Genomic DNA, 17,404 nt, shown 5'->3' with positions numbered 1-17,404 from the left:
CTGCACAGATTTCCTCCCTGAAAATGTACCTGAAATCCCAGTCTTCCTGCGGGGAGCAGTTGAAGAAGCTATACTCAGTAACCCCCCTCCTCTCCCACTGTCAGGTGCACCTCTTCCTCTACGGCCCCACCTCTGTCTAGACAACCCTGACAGTGTAGAAGTTTCCATCTCCTTTTCCTTTCCCTCTCCCTGTTCCCTCCCCTTCATTTTTTTCCTCCCAGGCGCTTCCTGCCTGGAAACAAAAGATTGGTCCCCAGTAGCCCACTCAGGGTGATTTTAGTTTTCTGCTCCCTCTCTGATTGGCCTCCGCGCGGTGCAGAGCCCGGGTGACGTCATAGCGGAGCAGGGCGAGGGAGCGGTTGCCCAGCAGGGCTGGACCGCGGACGGGCAGCTGTGGGCAGCGGACAGTCTGGGGTCTCGCGCGGGGGGCTCCAGCTTTCCCCTGCCCGGAACGAGTGTGCAGGGCCGGGAGGAGAGCCGGGGGAGGAGGGTGGGGAGCGGGCCGAGCCCGGGCTGCGGCTGCGGCCGCGGGGCTGCGGCGCCCCAGCCCCGCCAGCCAGCCCGAGCGCTCGGAGGGAGAGGCAAGGTCTGGACGGGGTGGCTGGACCAGTGGCAGGTAAATCCCGCGATGAATGGCACCCGGCTCGCTCTGGGGAAGGGGGTGGCGGCTGGGCTCTGCTTTTAAGCGGCCGGGCCGATTTTCTACCTGCTCGGACCCTTCTCCCGCTGTCGCGGAGCCCTGGCCTCGAGTCCCCTACGTTGCCTCCCCCGGAGCCCTGACACCCGGCGCGCACTGTGCACAATCCCGGCTCGCGATCGCGGACAAGTGGGTGTGTCGGGGCCATTCCCGGAGGACCAGGGCCCCTTTGCTGTGTCAAGTCCTAGACTCGCTTGCTGGGGCCTGGGCCGTTCGAGGCAAAATCCGCCCCCAGAGCTACGTCAGGGTGTAGGTCTTATACCATCTTCCCGCCTCCCTCCCCAGACACTGGAGCAGCGACAGCAGCGCTCCCCCCCGCCCCCAAGGGGAGGGGGTGTGGCCGCGGCCCGGCGAGTCCGGGGGAGGGGGAACAGCCCGACGGAAGCAAAGAGAAAAAGTGACGATTTTCTTAAATGGACGCCTTTCCCCCTTTCTTTATTTTTCTTCATCCCCCTCCCCTCTTTTGGTGAGGTGGTGGAGGGCAATCAGAGCAGACCTCCTTTCTTCTCCTGTGGGGACTAGAATGATGCAATAATGTCCCTAGAAAGCCCAGGGTCCCTCAGTTGGCCTCTGTCTTTGTCTGGGGAGCGGGGTCACCAGGTCCATTGCCCCCGATCCCAGTCCCCCTCAGCTTGCCAGGCCCTTGCCCTCAGTTTGCGAACTGGCTTTGCCAAGATACCTGCCACACTTTGGGATGAGGGGACTTGGACCTTTCTCATTTTTGCTCTGGCAGGTTCTCTCCTTCCCCAGGTGGTGGTGGAGGGGTGGGGTGGGGGAGCTGAGGGAGGGCGGTGCCTGAAGGGAGGGAGCCAGAGGCCCCACTTGTTTTGTTTTGTTTTTTTGGTCCCACCTTCCAGAATCTAGTGCCAGACTCTGGACTTGAGGGTTCTGGGCTGTGGTCTGTAGAAGCCAAGGAGAGAAGGGTGAGTGGCTTGGCTTTGGGAAGTATGAAGGGGGCGGCTGCAGTGCTATTTTTAAAAACTGGTTTTCAGCAGGAAAGCCTTTAGCCATGTTAGTCTCGCTCCCCCCATGGTTTTGCAGACTCAAATCCAGGCCAACTGTATGGCTGTCTGAGGTGTTGGAACAGAAGGAGGTCCATTCCTGTTGGTGACAACACTGTGGCCCTGTTCTGGGATGACCGAGGTGTAAAGGTCAGTGCGGTTTTCACTGGGCCATCTGCAAAGTTATAATTGGGCAGGTCTGTGATTTGGTTCTTGAGGCCTCTCAAGACACCTTTGGGCAAAGGGGCTTAATATGGTAATAGACGATTAACAGGCCCGGGCTTGGATAGAGTCATGTCAGCCTCTGTTTCTCGATACAAATATCATACCCTCATCCCCCATGAAAGAGGCAAAATAGCGAGAGACTGGGACATACACGGGTAAAAGCTGACAGCTGCGAAATCTCGAGGGCAGGAGGACCTTGGGATGTCAAGTAGCAGGCCCTCCAAGCCTCCAGGCAGGCAAGTGGGCCTTGTAGGAGAGACCTAACAGAAAAGAGGGGTTCGCCTGTGATACAGGTACAGGCATGGGGCCACAACATCCTAAGGACATTCTAAGTAGCTGACTAGCTGACCATTCCCACAGGTAGCAGATTTTTAGAGTTGGAGGCGGAAATGGAATATAGAGCAAGCCAGCTTGCTGAGGTCTTTGAGGGGAGGGGAGCAGACAGACGTGAGAAGAGAGGGAATCGAGGAATAACTGCAGGGCTTGGGAGGTGCTACTCCCATCAGAGACTGTTATTACGAGGTCAGAGGCTGAGCTACTGTGACGTCAAAGTGGGTAGCCAAGGCAAAAAAAAAAAAAAATCAGATCTAGAAATCAGATAGAGTAGGTGGGTAAGGTCAGTGGGGTAGGTAGGAATAAAACCATAGAGAGAAAGAAGAAAAAGGCAGCGTTTTCCCAGGAGCCCAAAGGCCCTGATTTCCCTGGTGAACTAGAGGAAATTTTGGTGCTGAGGCACCTGTGGCTTAGTCCAGACTTAGGGGGACAATTTCTGAGTAGCTGGGGAATCAATAGCATTCCCACCCAGGTAAGTTGCCTTCAGGAGCCGGTAGCTTTGGTTGAAGGAAGAAGAAATTTGATGATGAGCTGGGTACCCTCTACAACTGGCTCTTCCTCCTGGGTAAGGAGAAGGGAGTGGGGGGCCAGGACCTCAGAAAGGACTGAGGGAGCTTCTAACCTGGCCCAGAGGGTAGGTTGACTGGTTTTACATGGAGTGGGCCAGGGCTGGGCCTGGGGCCCCTGCTGGGGCGATGGGAGTATGTATCTGCCCATGCTCAAAAAGAAAGCCCTCCATCCCAGGGGCCCATGGGACCCTGTGCAGGCCAGGGATGGCGAAAACCACTGCCCTAGAAGGTAAGTGAAGCTGCTGAGGCATCTAGAGTGCAGCTTAAGCTACCCTGTTGTTCCCCCCAACCTCACCACCTGCTGGAGGCCAGACGGTTCCCTCTACAGGGACTGGCGGGGTAGGGCGGACTTGGCTGCCAGCTCGGCACTAGGCACTACTCGGCTTCTCCAGCAGGGGGCGGGCAAGGGCAAGCCTTCAGACGCCAGGGACCCGAGTCCTCCATTTTCAGGTGTGAAGCCTGAGCCTCCAATTAAGTGACAGGCTGGCATACATTTCAAGTCTGCTTTAGGGGTACCAGATGAACCTTCGGGTCTAGCAGTCTGTTTCCATTTCCTCTCAGAATGTATTGCTTCCTCTCGTGCCCCACTTCCTTGGGAAGGTATTTGCATTTACCTCCGTGGGCTTCCCTTGTGGCTCAGCTGGTAAAGAACCCGCCTGCAATGCGGGAGACTTGGGTTTGATCCCTGGGTTGAGAAGTTCCCCTGAAGAAGGGAAAGGCTAACCACCCCTGTATTCTGGGCTGGAGAATTCCATGGACTGTATAGTCCATGGGATTGCAGAGTCAGACACGACTGAGCGACTTTCACTTTCCATGGTGATTACTGGAGTCACTGATATAGCCTAACCCAGAGTTTAATTGGAAATGTTAATCAGTGCAATGGATCTGTGTCTGGTTTGCACAATTGGTCAGTTATCTGCAGGTTGGGGCAATCTGCATGACACCCAGGGAGATGTGAGGGAGGGCAAGATGGCAGAGCCACAGCTGGCTGTGCTGGCGGGAAGCAAAATGAAGGAAGTAGAGCTTGAAGGCTGGAAAGAGAGGAAGGTGGGGAATAGAAACCAGGATAAGGCCTGGGCGCCTGATCACTGAAGTGAAATAGGGCAATCTTGGAGGCCACACAGTGGAGATGGAGGCCAGGGTTTTGCCCTGAGGTGAGAGGGTCCTGGATTTGGAGAAGGAAGGGTTTTTTTGGTGTCTGTTTTGTTTTTTGTCCATGCCATGTGGCACATGGGATCTTAGTTTCCCGACCAGGGATTGAACTTGTGCCCCTGCACTGGAAGGCGAAGTCATAACCGCTAGACCACCAGGGACGTCTGGAGAAGGTAGTTTTAAAGGGAAAAACAGCTGGAGTGGAACCAACCCTGGGAGTCCAAAAGTCAGTGTTCTGGTCTGAGTGTTTCTTCCCCTTCCCTGGGCCTCAGTTTCCTTGTCTTTCAAATGATCAGGGTGAACTAGGTGGTTCCTAAGATGGTAGTAACATTTTAGGAAGTGGGTCCATTTGCTCTTGGTAATGAAAAAAGGTTCACTCAAGGAGAGTCCCTTCCCCTCATTTTACCCCTTTTAAATCATACTTTTGGGCATGACTCTAATTTAGAGGAAGACAATACGAAACAAACCCACAACCACTACACACATTTCATCTCTCTCAGCAGTGTGGCCTTACTTTTATTTAAAATGAATGGGAAGGGGGTGGGATGGGGGGAGATGCCCAAGTGTAGAATCTGCCGCGGTAACCAAGCCCCTGATGGCTCAGATGGTAAAGAACGTGCTTGCAATGCAGGAGACCTGCTTCTGATCTTGGGTCGGTAAGATCCCCTGGAGAAGGAAATGGCTACCCACTCCAATATTCTTGCCTGGAGAATTCCATGGACAGAGGAGCCTGGTGGGCTACAGTTCATGGGGTTGCAAAGAGCTGGACACAACTGAGCGACTAACACTTTTTACTTTTCACTTCAACCAAGCCCCTAAAAAGCGCTATGGGGAATCTCACCCAGATCTTATACCCTGGGATGGAGGCAGATATCCAATAGTTGCCCTGACTCAAGTCAGTCTGAAAAGAGAAGGGCTTGGGGTGAAGGTGAAGGAAGGGCCTGGCTTAGGGTCTGTATCTTTTTCCTTCTGTCTTCCTCACCCTGCTCTCTCTCTGAGCCAGGTGGACTTCTTGAAATTCTATACTTTTAAGAGACATTGCCCCTAACAATCAGCACAGTTGCGCCCTCTAGTGACTTCAATGGGAATGCCTTTGACAGAGCTCCCCTTATACCTGGGGTGTCGCTGTTTAACATGCTGTGCAACCATTTACTCCCTGTGGAGAAGGCGTCCAGTACTTCCAACAACCCAAAGAAAAAAACTCAGGCAGCTGCAGCTTCCTGCAGGCCCATCTGGGGTTGGGAGTTGAGAGAGGAAGCCATCCCACCCCCAGTGCCCAATTTCCTTCTTTGGGCCTGAAAAAGGTTCTGGAACATTCCCAGCTATCTTCAGTGCTGGACCAGGCGCTTACTATGGGAAGGGGCGCTCTGTAGTACAGAGAGTGGTTGTTCACAGATTCCCTTCCCCACCAAAGAGGTGTCAACCCTAACCCCCAGACAGATGCTGGCAGGAAGATGGCAGCAAGGCTGGGGTGTTGGCAGGCACATGAGGGCTCCACTGATCTCTACCTCTGCCTCCAGTAGGAGTCTGATCCACAGGTGCACACACAAGCAGTCTAAACACACAAGAAGATACACACAATGTGGCACAGACACATGATACACAATATAGATTGGACCCAGGCACCCCAGAGCACAGAATAGATGGAATACACATGCAGAACAGTACAGGCCCAGGGCACATACACAATACGGTACTGACCTGATACATATACGCAATATGATATAAACACAACTACACACACACACACACACACACACAGAGGACATGGTAGAGGCACACAAATATGAAGTGGTACTGGATGCAGTTCAGACATACCCGACCCCATTTGTGCTCACACACAGGACACCCTACCCCCACCCCCGACTTCCAACACGAACCTCCAGCCGGGTGGGAGGAGTGTGACCACTAGGTGGAGCTCTGTGTCCTCCTGTTGCTGTTGCTTCTGCATTGGCTCCCGCTGTGCAGTCGGCTCAAAGCGGGCTGCCCGAGGGTTAACAAGTGGCTGAGGGGAAGTGGAGGTTGGCCTAAGGAAAGCTCTGGATCCAGTACACAAACCTGGAGCGGCTTGGTTAGTAGTGGCTGGTGCACTTGCCCCCTCCCCTCCTCCTCTAGTGTGCCGCCCCGCTAGGGGATGGGCAGGGGACTTCCCGCGGCCATTCTTCTTGAGCCCTCTCATTCTTTTTTTTTTTTTTTTTTGAGCTCTCTCGGGAGCTTTGGCAGCCCTCCCTCCTTCGCCCCCACCCCAAGCCCTTGTAGGATGGTCTCATGCAGCAGGGGAGGGCGCAGCGTACCGTTCAGCAGCGCAGTGGGTCGGATGTGGAAAGGCTGCCTGGAGTGTGCATGTGGGACGCGCCCAGGGAATGCCAGGGCCTCCGGGGGACAGACGTGCTTGGGAGGCTTGCCAGCAGCAACTGGCATTCCTGGGGGATGGCTTGGTCTTTTTATTCTAGAAGGGGGGAATTGGGAATGACGGGGCTTTTCCTGACTCCCGAGGCTTCCATTTTACTGTCTCGACCTTTAGAATACCCATCCATGTGTTCAGATTAGGACCCTCTGCGTGTGCTAGCCTGGATCTGACTCTGTTGGAAGTTAGCCCATAGGTGCTGCTCTTCTTTGAGGACAAAGACTGTGCAGGAGAGCGGGGCAGGGAAGGAAAGAGAAGGATTGCAGAGCTTGGGGTCCTGTCAAGGAAATATCAGTCTGCTCCTTGAGAGGCTCAAGTGATTGTGAGGAAAGGGAGTGGTTAAACGGACCCTGTCTTCTTTGTGGTTGGGCATGGAAACCTCTTGGGGGAAGCAAGGATAAATTGTAACCTCCTAAAAAGCCCTGGATGTATTCACCCAAAGAAATCTGGAGAAGACTAGGGAAGACATCCCTGTGGCAGAGATTAGAGGAAAGTTCCAAATAGGATCAGAGGCTGAGGCCCTCAGCAGCTGTGAGATAATAACAAGTTAGGGAACCTCAAAGTGCTCTGCCCACCAACTCAGTGAGGGACATTGTTGAGAAGGGAAATGGAAATGATGGTGGAGACGTGGAAGTTCAGGATGAAATAAGCTGAACAGCTGGGTCTTGAGGCAGCTCAGGTGTCACCAGAGCGAAACCTGCATTTTCCATCTTCTCGTGGTTTCCTCCTGTCCACTAGATGACACCACCTCCTGTCAATATGCAAATATTTCACATCTGTCATATTTGACTGAGCGCTCTCAGCACTTCCCCAAGCTGCTGAGTGTAGTCCACTCACTAGCAAGCAGGTCCAGAGTGGTGAAGTGATAGCCATTCTCAACTTGAAACTCCCAGTTCAGTGCCCTTTCTGGACTCTAATGTACCTGGGCTTTTTTATACTTCTTCACTCTGACTCTCTGCCTTCTTAAGGGTTTTTCTGTAGTGTGTGTGTGATGTTTGGGGGAGATAGATGGAGCAGGAGCAGGTGGGGAAAGAGGTTCCCACTCCCCCACAATGCTTTTCTTGGCAGGTTTCCCCCAAGAGAGAGCAGCTGAGTCCTTGCACCCTGTGACAGCTGCTGTTCCCAGCCCTGAGCCCATCGGAGGTCCTGCAGCGGTGGCGGTGTGAGGTGAGTAATGGATTCCAGGGCAGGAAGTTAGGGATCTCCGAATTCAGGTAAATGCCACCTTTCCACCAGAGCTGCTGCCATCAAAGACCCTACTTTCTGGGGGCTTATACCACTGCCCTTGGTTTCCCATCTCTGATATGAAAATGACAACTTCGGCCTACATCCTGGAGTAGGAAAAATAAGCTAACAGTCATTGCCAAGTCCTTTGCAATTGTCAAGCACCATCTAGGAGCTTTAGTATAACACAGGCATGCATCCCATCAAGCTGTCATTTCCTTTCCTCTTGCTTTCCTGATAGTGAAGTGGCATTTCAGCCACGTGTGACAAATTCACCAATTCTTTCTTGTCATTTCTACTGCCCCATAACCTTCATGTTACCTTCCAATTCAAAGCGTACCCCTATCCTGGCCATCCCAGCTTCGGGGTCTGGCAGGCTTAACTTAAACCTTCCAGAACCTTCCCTCTGTCTTTCCACCCAGCCAGAGGGTGTGTCCTTCCCCAGGTCTTCAACAACGCCTGAGTCCATAGCATGTAGTGTAGCCCTTGTTGTTCTGCTGCCTTAACTAAGCCTTGCATGGTTTCTGGCGTATTCCCCTTGGCAGGTAAACTAGACTGAAGCTCTTCAGGAGTAGGGACCAAATTTCACAGTTCTCCAGTCTCGCTCAAGTGTCTGACAGTTCCTTACCAGCTTTTCCATTTGGGCCTCTCTTTCTTCCTCTCCACTTCTTTCAGATGTCTTGGCCTGCCTCTCTGATCATCTACCTGTGTCTTTTCCTCTCAGGCAGCCATGACAGCTTCTTCCTCTGTCATCTCCTCCATCTGGCCTTCTGTTGCTATATGCTGCAGTCTAGCTATCTGTTTGTATCTTACCGTCCCTCTGTCTGTCTGGTCTTCTGTCTCTTTGTCAGTTGCAGAGATGTCTCTCATAGCGCCCAAGGCAAAACCAAACAAGCAAAAAAAGATAAAAATACCCCAAGAGAAAAACAAACTCAAATAAGAAACAAGAAATATGTAGTGTGGTTCTCTTTCACACTGAGCCTGTCCTGAGCCTACAGGACAAAGGAGAACTGCAACTCAGTGGCAGGTGTTTCTGTGATGCCTTCTCATGGAGGGGGAAGCTCCAGACTTCTGGCCGTGAAATTGAAGGTGTGAAATTACAGCCTTGTCGATACCGATGCATTCAGCTTTCCAGAGATGCCCTGGCAGGGGATCCTCTATAGAGCTGGAGCAACAGAAGGTAACTAGAACTGGCTAAAACAAGAAGCAAGCCCCTGGGTCTCTCCTGGGTGTTCAATGACAGCCACAATAATAACTTATATTTATTGAGTACCTACTGTTGCCAACAGTATGCTAGGCGTTTTTATTTGCATGAGACCGTTTGATCCTACAGTAACTCTGCAAGGTAGGTATTTTTTTTTTTTTCTGATAGTTGCTGTTTTTGTTTCTGATTATAAAAGTGATATGAGCATGAGGTAGGTATTTTTATCATCTCTCTTACCCACGAGAAGATAGAGGTTGAGAGCAGCTAAGGCACTTGTATGTAACTTGACACATATTGTGATTTAGGGGTGGGGGAAAGACATTTCCTGAAGTGTCTCTCGGCATCTTAGATGATTTTGGAGCCCTCCGCTGTTCACATACACACATATGCATGCACACACAAAACAAGCACACTCACACACTCTTGTACATTAACATGATCATATTTACCTCCCTGGCTCACACTCACTGTTCACACCGGACACATCTATAGCAATGATCACTCTTAACCCCTCACCCTCATACATGGTCATATTTCCAGACACACTATGTACCAGTACATTCCTACTGCCACACACTGATACATACATTTATTTATTTTCTTTTTATTTTGATATATTTGATGCACTGTATTTTAACTTTGTTTTTTAATTTTGCCCCATCACATGACATCTTAATTCTCTGAGCAGGGACCAAACCAGTGCCCCCTGCAGTGGAAGCATGGAGTCTTAACCACTGGACCACCAGGGAAGTCCCTATACTCATATTTATATATTCACCTTTCCATACTGACACACACCCATGCTCACGTTCTCATACACTCACCCGTTGATGTTCCTTCTTATGTTCTTACACTCCCAGTCATACCTACATACTCACATCCACACAGATGATATAGTCACCCTTAACTCCCAAATTCCTGCACAATCACACACACTTTGTGTACAGATACAGGTTGACATTCCTCTGCCTGTTTCTCATGCAGTCATACACACACTCAATTTCATATACTCTAACACATTTGCACTGTCATCACTATTTCCTCCTTACAGTTACACATTTACACATCTCATAACTCACCAGGACACACACATGTGTATACATGCTCATATGTTAACATTTATACATGCTCACACCATAAACACAATCTCACCTATTTAAGCTCTTGTTTTTGTACACTCTGGATTACGTTCTTTTCCACTCATGTACTCAGTGCTGACACAATCACTGTAACTCAGTCACATTTGCACGTAATCACACTTACACATAGCAACACTCATTTTGACATAGATTCACAATAGTGCTAAATAGTGACTCACACTCTAATGTACACACCCACATAATACTTTCCCAAACTCTTATGTATACACATACACTGATTTTTACCACATTCACACACTTTCTTACTTCACATGCACACATACATACACATTGTGACACACTCAGTTGTGTTCATGATCCCAACTGTCACTGCCCCCCCCCCATTTGCCATTGTTCTCTTCTCACCCTCAGCTAAAAGGAAGAGTGTCGCTCTTAGGCAGGTGCCAGTGAGACTGGATCTTTCTAGCAGAAAGTAGGGAGATTTATGTCTAGGATTAAAAAGAAGCACCTCAAATCCTAGATCAAGTTTTACATCCTTTTGCCATGGATTCCTTTTTGCAGAAATCATCTCTAATAGGCAGAACCTTAGCCAGTCCTTTCCAGAGAGGTTAGAATTTAGATGGTTTGTTTATCTTTTCCAAGTTTATGGCTTAACTTGCCACTTCATTTCCCTGCCAAGGGGAGATGAAGGTGAAGCGTGCATTTCTTTAAGCACTGTTAATGGTTTCCTATGCAAATGTAGGTGTCTGCTTTTATGTTTATGATCTGGAATTGCCTGCTGATTAGACACGTGGAAAGGGCAGTCATGCTTCCAAGCAGGTACCTCTCATCCAGCCAGGTCTGCTTTTCCCCTGTTTACTCTGGATCATGGTATTCAAGGAGGAGAAAGAGAAGGTTAATGAGCTAGCTGGATAATAAAATGCATTTCTATTGTGAGTGTGCACGTGCATATATAGACTCCATTGGAATTTCAATAGCTGTTAAAAGTCAAGTCAACAGAGGAAATTTCTCAGTAGGTGGGGGTAAAGACAAGCTGAAGAAACTTCCTTGCACTCCAGACAGACTGTAGATTTCCTTGCAGAGGGTGAGAAAAAAACCCAGGAGCGAACCAGTAGATCAGGAGCCTGGTGCCAGAGCTGTGAGCCACCCTAGTCCGCACCAGCACCCTGTAGGAGTCTCCCTAGTCCGTGGCTGCCCCTGCTGGAGTCTCCCTGGAGGAAAAATAGTGCAAAATACGACCATGCTGCCATGTGATATATTTTCTGTCACACCATAGGGAAGAACCTGTACTCTGGGATAACAGCTCCCCCCTACCCTGCCATGCACACTCATCATTAGATTGCGAACGTCTTCAATAGCAGAGAACACATCGCCTTACCTATTTTGGATTCTCAATGCCTGGCGTAATGCCAGACTCAGAGCAGCTACTTGTGAAACTCAGCTAAGAAACTAAAAGGGGTGGGTTGGCAGCAGCATATTGTCAGGACAGATCCAGTGCCTCTGTCCCTCCATCCCAGAATTCCAATGGCATTACCAGCTTAGATTGAGAGTCCTCTGTGGACCATACATAGTGGGGGAAATGCAAAGGGTGAAAGCCCCAGACTCTGCCCTTGATGTAATTTCCTTTGAATGGGAAAGGTGAAGTCACCATGAAACTGTAGTCCAAGGCAGTAGTCTTGAAGTCTGGGGTTAGAGGAATCTTTATCATGTCATCCAGTGGTTTTTCAGCATCCAAAGGCCTTGAAGGTCCATGAGTGGTTGGAAACAGCAGTCAGAATTTAGGGAAGCCACTTCCCAAAGCAGACTGCCTCATAGACATCTTTCTTAACACAGGGAAGATGGTTCATCTTTCTAGAAAGTTGTGTAACAAAGCACTTTATCACTGGGCATAAGGCAGAGGAAGAAAAGTGAGCCTTTAGACCTTAATGGAAATCTTGTACTTAATTAAGATTTAGCCACAACCTCCTCCAGGAGACAGCTTTAGGAAAATTGCCCAGCAAATTTATATTTGATCTTTTCTGCCAATATGCTGAGACTTAACTGAAAGCAAATTATAAAACTGACAGTACTGACTGAAATTTAGGAGGGGAAAAGTCCACCTACCTGAATTCACTTCAATACAGTGAGGAGTGCTAAGTAAAGAGACCCACACCTTGTATTTATATGGTATTTTATACTTCTCAAAATATCTAACCTGTTCATTCATTATGATAGAGGTGTTGTTGTTCATTGTTGTTCAGTCACTAAGTCGTGTCTGACTCTGTGACGCCATGAACTGTAGCACACCAGGCTTCCCTGTTTCCCAGAGTTTGCTCAAACTCATGTCCTTTGAGTCGGTGATGCCATTCAACCATCTCATCCTCTCTCATCCCCGTTTCCTCTTGCCCTCAGTCTTTCCCAGCATCAGGGTCTTTTCTAGTGAGTCTGCTCTTTGCAAGAAGCGTTAGGAGCACCGACTCTGAAATTAGCTACCCCAGCTTCTGAATCCCAATTTGGCCAATTCCTACCATGTAACCTTGTTTGAGTCAACTACTTATGCTCCTCAAGTCTCAGTTTCCTCATCTGTAAAATGGGCATCACACTAATGCCATCTACCTCGTTGAGTTGTTAGGATGAAATGACATACTGTATGAAAGCGTTTAGCACAATGTCTGGCTCAACAAATGTTGAGCACAAAGTCAGTGCTCAACAAATGGTAGATCTTACTATCCTTACCACAACCCTTGGAATGAGGTGCTTTCAAAGGGGCAGAACCCTGAAGTAACACAAAAACAGTATGGTTCTTTGCTGCCAAAGACCTGATTTTCACAGGACTTGTTGCTTGCTTTTCTTTAAGTTTTTATTTCTCTTAACCACAAGCTGGGGTCAATGCTCATTCTCACTTAAGAAGAGTGAAAAAGAAAACCCATGAGCCTTTCCTCAATTCCTGTGTCATTTTAGGACATCCTTATCTGGCCACTGTAACAATGTTTCTTGTTCATTTTGATGTCCCCTATCGTCCTACAGCTTGTCCCTTGAAATCGTGAAGCCTTCAGTAATGTCACCTTCATTTGCTGGTATACCGAAACTTGGGGGAGGAGGAATGAAAAAGACTCCTTTTGCTAGTGGAGCCCAAGATCTGGTCTCTAACCACAGGCACGCCTCTGACCTTGATTCTAATGCTGAAATGCCTGCATTGTGGGCGCTGGGTCTGCTCATTTCCAAGCTTTGTTCCGAAACATCACAATGGAAGCACAGTTCACCCATCTCAAAGCCCTAAGAGCTTTCTTGTCTATGCAAAAGCTGTGGTAACTGAGAACTCATCATCTCACATAAAACTGTAGTGTGATTGAGGAAGCATAAATAAGAGCATAGACTTTGGAGTCACACAGACATGAGATTGTATAGACTTTTTTCTATTATGGTTTCTTACAGGATATTGAATATAGTTCCCTGTGCCGTACAATAGGACCTTGTCATTTATCCATTCTATATATAATAGTGTGCATCTGCTAATCACAAACTCCCAGTCCAACCCTCCCCCACCCCACCCCACCTGCCTTGGCAACCACAAGTCTGTTCTCTATGTCTGTGAGTCTGTTTCTGCTTCGTAGATAAGTTCATTTGTGTCATATTTTAGATTCCACATTTAAGTGATAATCATATGGTATTTGTCTTTGTATAGTTTCACTCTGTGACCTTGGCAAGTAAGCTGCTGTCTGTGAATGTCAGTTTCATCTGTATAATGGAAATAATAATACCTCAAGGGGTTATGCAAGTTCTGTGAACTGGTATATGAGTAACTTTTAGCAGAGTGCCTAGGACATAAATCTTAATGAATGGTGGTGATTTTATGGCCCATGAAATCCATGGCAGTAATTGTAAACATCTTCTGTGAGTAACATACCTTAAATTGCTTTACTCATTTCTCACATGTGGATCATTTGATCCTCGCAACCTCTTGGTGAGGTAGTCACCTTTCGTCTGTGAAGAAATAGATTCAGAGTGATCAAGGGATGTACTCAAGGTCATAAAGCTCATTAGCAGCAGTGCTGGGCTGAGAAGGTTCCAGTCCAGGCTGAATATTTGCATCTTTGCTTCACAGCGTCTTTGAGGTGGTGGTTAGCAAGTACGAGCTCTTTGAATTGAGCATAAACCTTCTTGTGGAAAAAAAAAATGTTTAAATGGTAGCTACAGTTTTTCTGTTCTCTGAACCATGTGGTGTTTCTCTCTGTGTCTTGTGTGTTGCCCAGCATGTTGCAGAAGTGTAACAAATGTGACATCATAAGAGTGCCCTCTGCAGCAAAGCTGAGGGTCGTGGTGATATATGGCTATGGCAATACCAGTTCCCACCAAAAGGAAAATCTTTCTCAAGGCATGTCATGTGGTTTTGTTCATGCTGCTCAAGGAGTACCAAATGTCCAGAGCCTGGAAATTCTTGAAATATACTGAAACACATCAGGAGACCTCTGGGGCTCCTTGGCTGTTTCTCTTCTGACCTGAAAATGACGAGGCATCAACTTTAGTGAACCCTAGGAAAAGGATCGGAGAAGGCAATGGCACCCCACTCCAGTACTCTTGCCTGGAAAATCCCATGGATGGAGGAGCCTGGTAGGCTGCAGTCCGTGGGGTCGCTAAGAGTCAGACACGACTGAGCGACTTCACTTTCACTTTTCACTTTCATGCATTGGAAAAGGAAATGGCAACCCACTCCAGTGTTCTTGCCTGGAGAATCCCAGGGACAGTGGAGCCTGGTGGGCTGCCATCTATGGGGTCACACAGAGTTGGACATGACTGAGGTGACTTAGCAGCAGGAAAAGGATGGAAGGACAAAAAGATAAGAGCACTTTTGACCTCTCTGTGACATTTGCTTCATAGCCATACTCATCTTGGAATACTTTTCTCTTGGTTTCCATGATGTCATAGATTTAGTTCCTCCACTTCTTTAACCATATTTCTCAAGGATCCCTGGTTCCTCCTCTAGCCCCTAAATATTGATGTTCCCCTGAGATTTTGCCTTCTGTCATTCTGTGTCTTCCTGGGAGATTGCACCTACTTTCATGCAGATGGTCTCCAAATTAATATTTTCACCCCCTGTATCCTGCTCTCTATTGAACCATTCCATAATGCCATACAAACATGTTATGACTGCTGCTCTGTTTATATTTATTGTCTTAATTTTGCTGTCTCTATTGAGAGGAATGTTTCCCAGGTGGCACTAGAGGTAAAGAATTCGCCTGCCAATGCAGGAGACGCAGGAGGTGTGGGTTCGATCTCTGGGTTGGGAAGATCCCCTAGAGAAGGAAACGGTAACCCACTCCAGTATTCTTGCCTGGGAAATTTCATGGACAGAGGAGCCTGGCGAGCTAAAGTCCATGGGGTCGCAAAGAGTCAGACATGACTGGGTGACTGAGCACACACATTGAGAGGAATAGATATAGCTAGAGAGAGGATTTTTTTTTTCCCAATCACATGTGAATTGATGTTCCTTTCAGTTTTTTATCTTTGCTATGTAATAAAGACAAGGTTCTTAGATCTTTGGTTTGCTCCCCACAAGTTATTTCTAGTTTAATTTTTACTGAGGTATCCAATGTGTCACTGTGTTTGTTCTCTCTTCTTTGTACATAGACTTGTAGAAAAGTTATATATTTGAAGACCATTTGCAGATATTTAGTCTTTGTAGAATGTTAATGTTTGTTGGTAAAGTCTTTCTAAAAATTTAGACAAATTTTTTATGAAACTGATAAGGGCTCTCCTATTGGCCAAAACCAGAATAATATGTTCTTATAATTCTCTTGGGAATATGATTACTGCTGGCAGTCCAGTAGCTGCTCATTTAAGGGGCCTCCCACATCATCATATTTGGTATCAGCATACCAACTTCATTAGCTTTTTAAATAATCACCATTCTAAGCTAGTTGTTTACTCTCATTTAAAAACAAACCAAAGCACAGTTCTGTCTGAAATCCTAAACAAAAGGTAAAGACTACACTGGGGATGTAATGAACAGTGTGATGACTATAGTTAATAATACTGTGCTGTATGCTTGAAATTTGCTAAGAGAGCGGATCTTAAGTGTTTTCAACATACCAAAAAGCAAAACAAAGCAAAAAAAAAAAAAAAACCAATGTGAAATGATGGATGTATGAATTAATGTGATTGTGATAACCGTTTCTCATTGTATACATATACCAAAGCATTAATCACATTGTACATCCTAAATATATACATTTTAAATTTGTCAATTTTCCGTAAATAAAGCTGGAAGACCCCCTAAAGGCTAAGGAAACCCCCACATTAGTCCTCCCACACTCCTCTGGGCTTCTTGGGATAGAACTCTATTTCTACCCAGATTTCTGTTTAGGGTCCTGAGACCAGTTAATCCTGCCACTAGCATCTCTTCCATCTTTGCCAATGTCCAGAATAGAGCTGCTTCTTGAACCTCTCTTTTCCTGTTTCCATACTGCCCGTGCTTCCTCACCTGTGGCTTTTTATCTAGACAGGCAGAGTCCAAACCCCTAAGAAAGGCATATGAGATCCTTCTTAATTTGGTCTTTACTGGTCTTATTTTTTTTTTTTTTTTGCATCAAGTTATGTGTAGTTTCTCTCATATACTTCATTGTCTGTAATCTTCTCTTGGTCTTAGTACATTGTTATTCCTTGTGCCTGAAATGTGACCTTTGGTTACTCATCCTTCTAAATTCAACTCAAGTATACTTCCTCTATGAAGCTTCCTTCTTCAGGCTGTTGGGAGCCCCTCTCTTGTCCTTCAGTAGCTACCTGTTGTCATCTTCACCATGAGCTGCCATGGCCAACACCCATGAAACTGTTTTCCTCGAGGGCAGGGACTAACTAGTTCATCTCTTGCCCTAGACCCTGGTGAGCTCCTACTTATCCTTCAATACCTTGCTCAAGTGTAGTATCCTCAGATGCCTGTGGGGAGTACTAGCTACCCTTCCTGCACTAACTTTTCAAAGCATCCCCCTCCTTCTGGGCACACATTAGATACTATATAAATGCTGAATGAAGGATTGAATTTATTTATGAAGATTTATTGATTGCCTCAAGATTGCAGAACAATCCAGGAGTGGAGCTAGAACTAGCCATTCTTCTTTGGTTGGAGACAATTTTGGGGGGTTTATAAAAAGACCTAACTAAAAGTCAACTCCAGAAATTAAAATTAGGGAAGAAGATGCAACTTAGTTCTTAAATGGAACATGAAAGGAAGTGGTTTCTTTTTCCACATATTATAGTCTTAATAACAGTTTCCCCCAAAGAAGTCTGTTCTGCTCATATATGACTTTAGGTCTGGAAAATGCCTTGTGTCACCCATACTGGTCCCTTCTATATGTTACCAGGATCCCATGTTCTGGCTTTTGAAAGTCTTACACATGTTACTTTCTTCTAGAGTTTTAAGATCTGTTTCTTACATAAGAACAGAATCACTTAGTTCAGGAGAAACAGGTGCCCAAACCTTAGAAACATGATCTAGCATGGTTGGAGTATTTGTTTG

At 47.3% G+C, this 17,404-nt stretch overlaps 1 protein-coding gene across 4 annotated transcripts in view; it reads left to right on the top strand.

The window, feature by feature from the left end:
- The first annotated feature begins 320 nt into the window (after positions 1 to 320).
- The window catches only part of PAK3 (p21 (RAC1) activated kinase 3), a 131,096-nt gene continuing 114,012 nt past the window's right edge, over positions 321 to 17,404 (top strand). For 2 of the 4 annotated variants that reach the window (XM_081563907.1, XM_081563905.1), the window contains exons 1-4: positions 342 to 616; positions 1,555 to 1,620; positions 1,739 to 1,848; positions 7,453 to 7,551. The gene's annotated coding sequence lies outside the window, so the exon portion shown is untranslated. Of the gene's footprint in view, positions 617 to 1,554; positions 1,621 to 1,738; positions 1,849 to 3,736; positions 4,151 to 7,452; positions 7,552 to 17,404 lie in introns of those variants that run through there. The other 2 variants (XM_081563906.1, XM_081563908.1) reach the window with 2 other exon arrangements.

The sequence above is a fragment of the Giraffa tippelskirchi genome, chromosome X (genome assembly GCF_054371585.1).
Source record: "Giraffa tippelskirchi isolate mGirTip1 chromosome X, T2T-mGirTip1v1.2.pri, whole genome shotgun sequence".
Lineage (NCBI taxonomy): Eukaryota > Metazoa > Chordata > Mammalia > Artiodactyla > Giraffidae > Giraffa > Giraffa tippelskirchi.
This window is presented reverse-complemented; position numbering and strand designations above follow the sequence as displayed.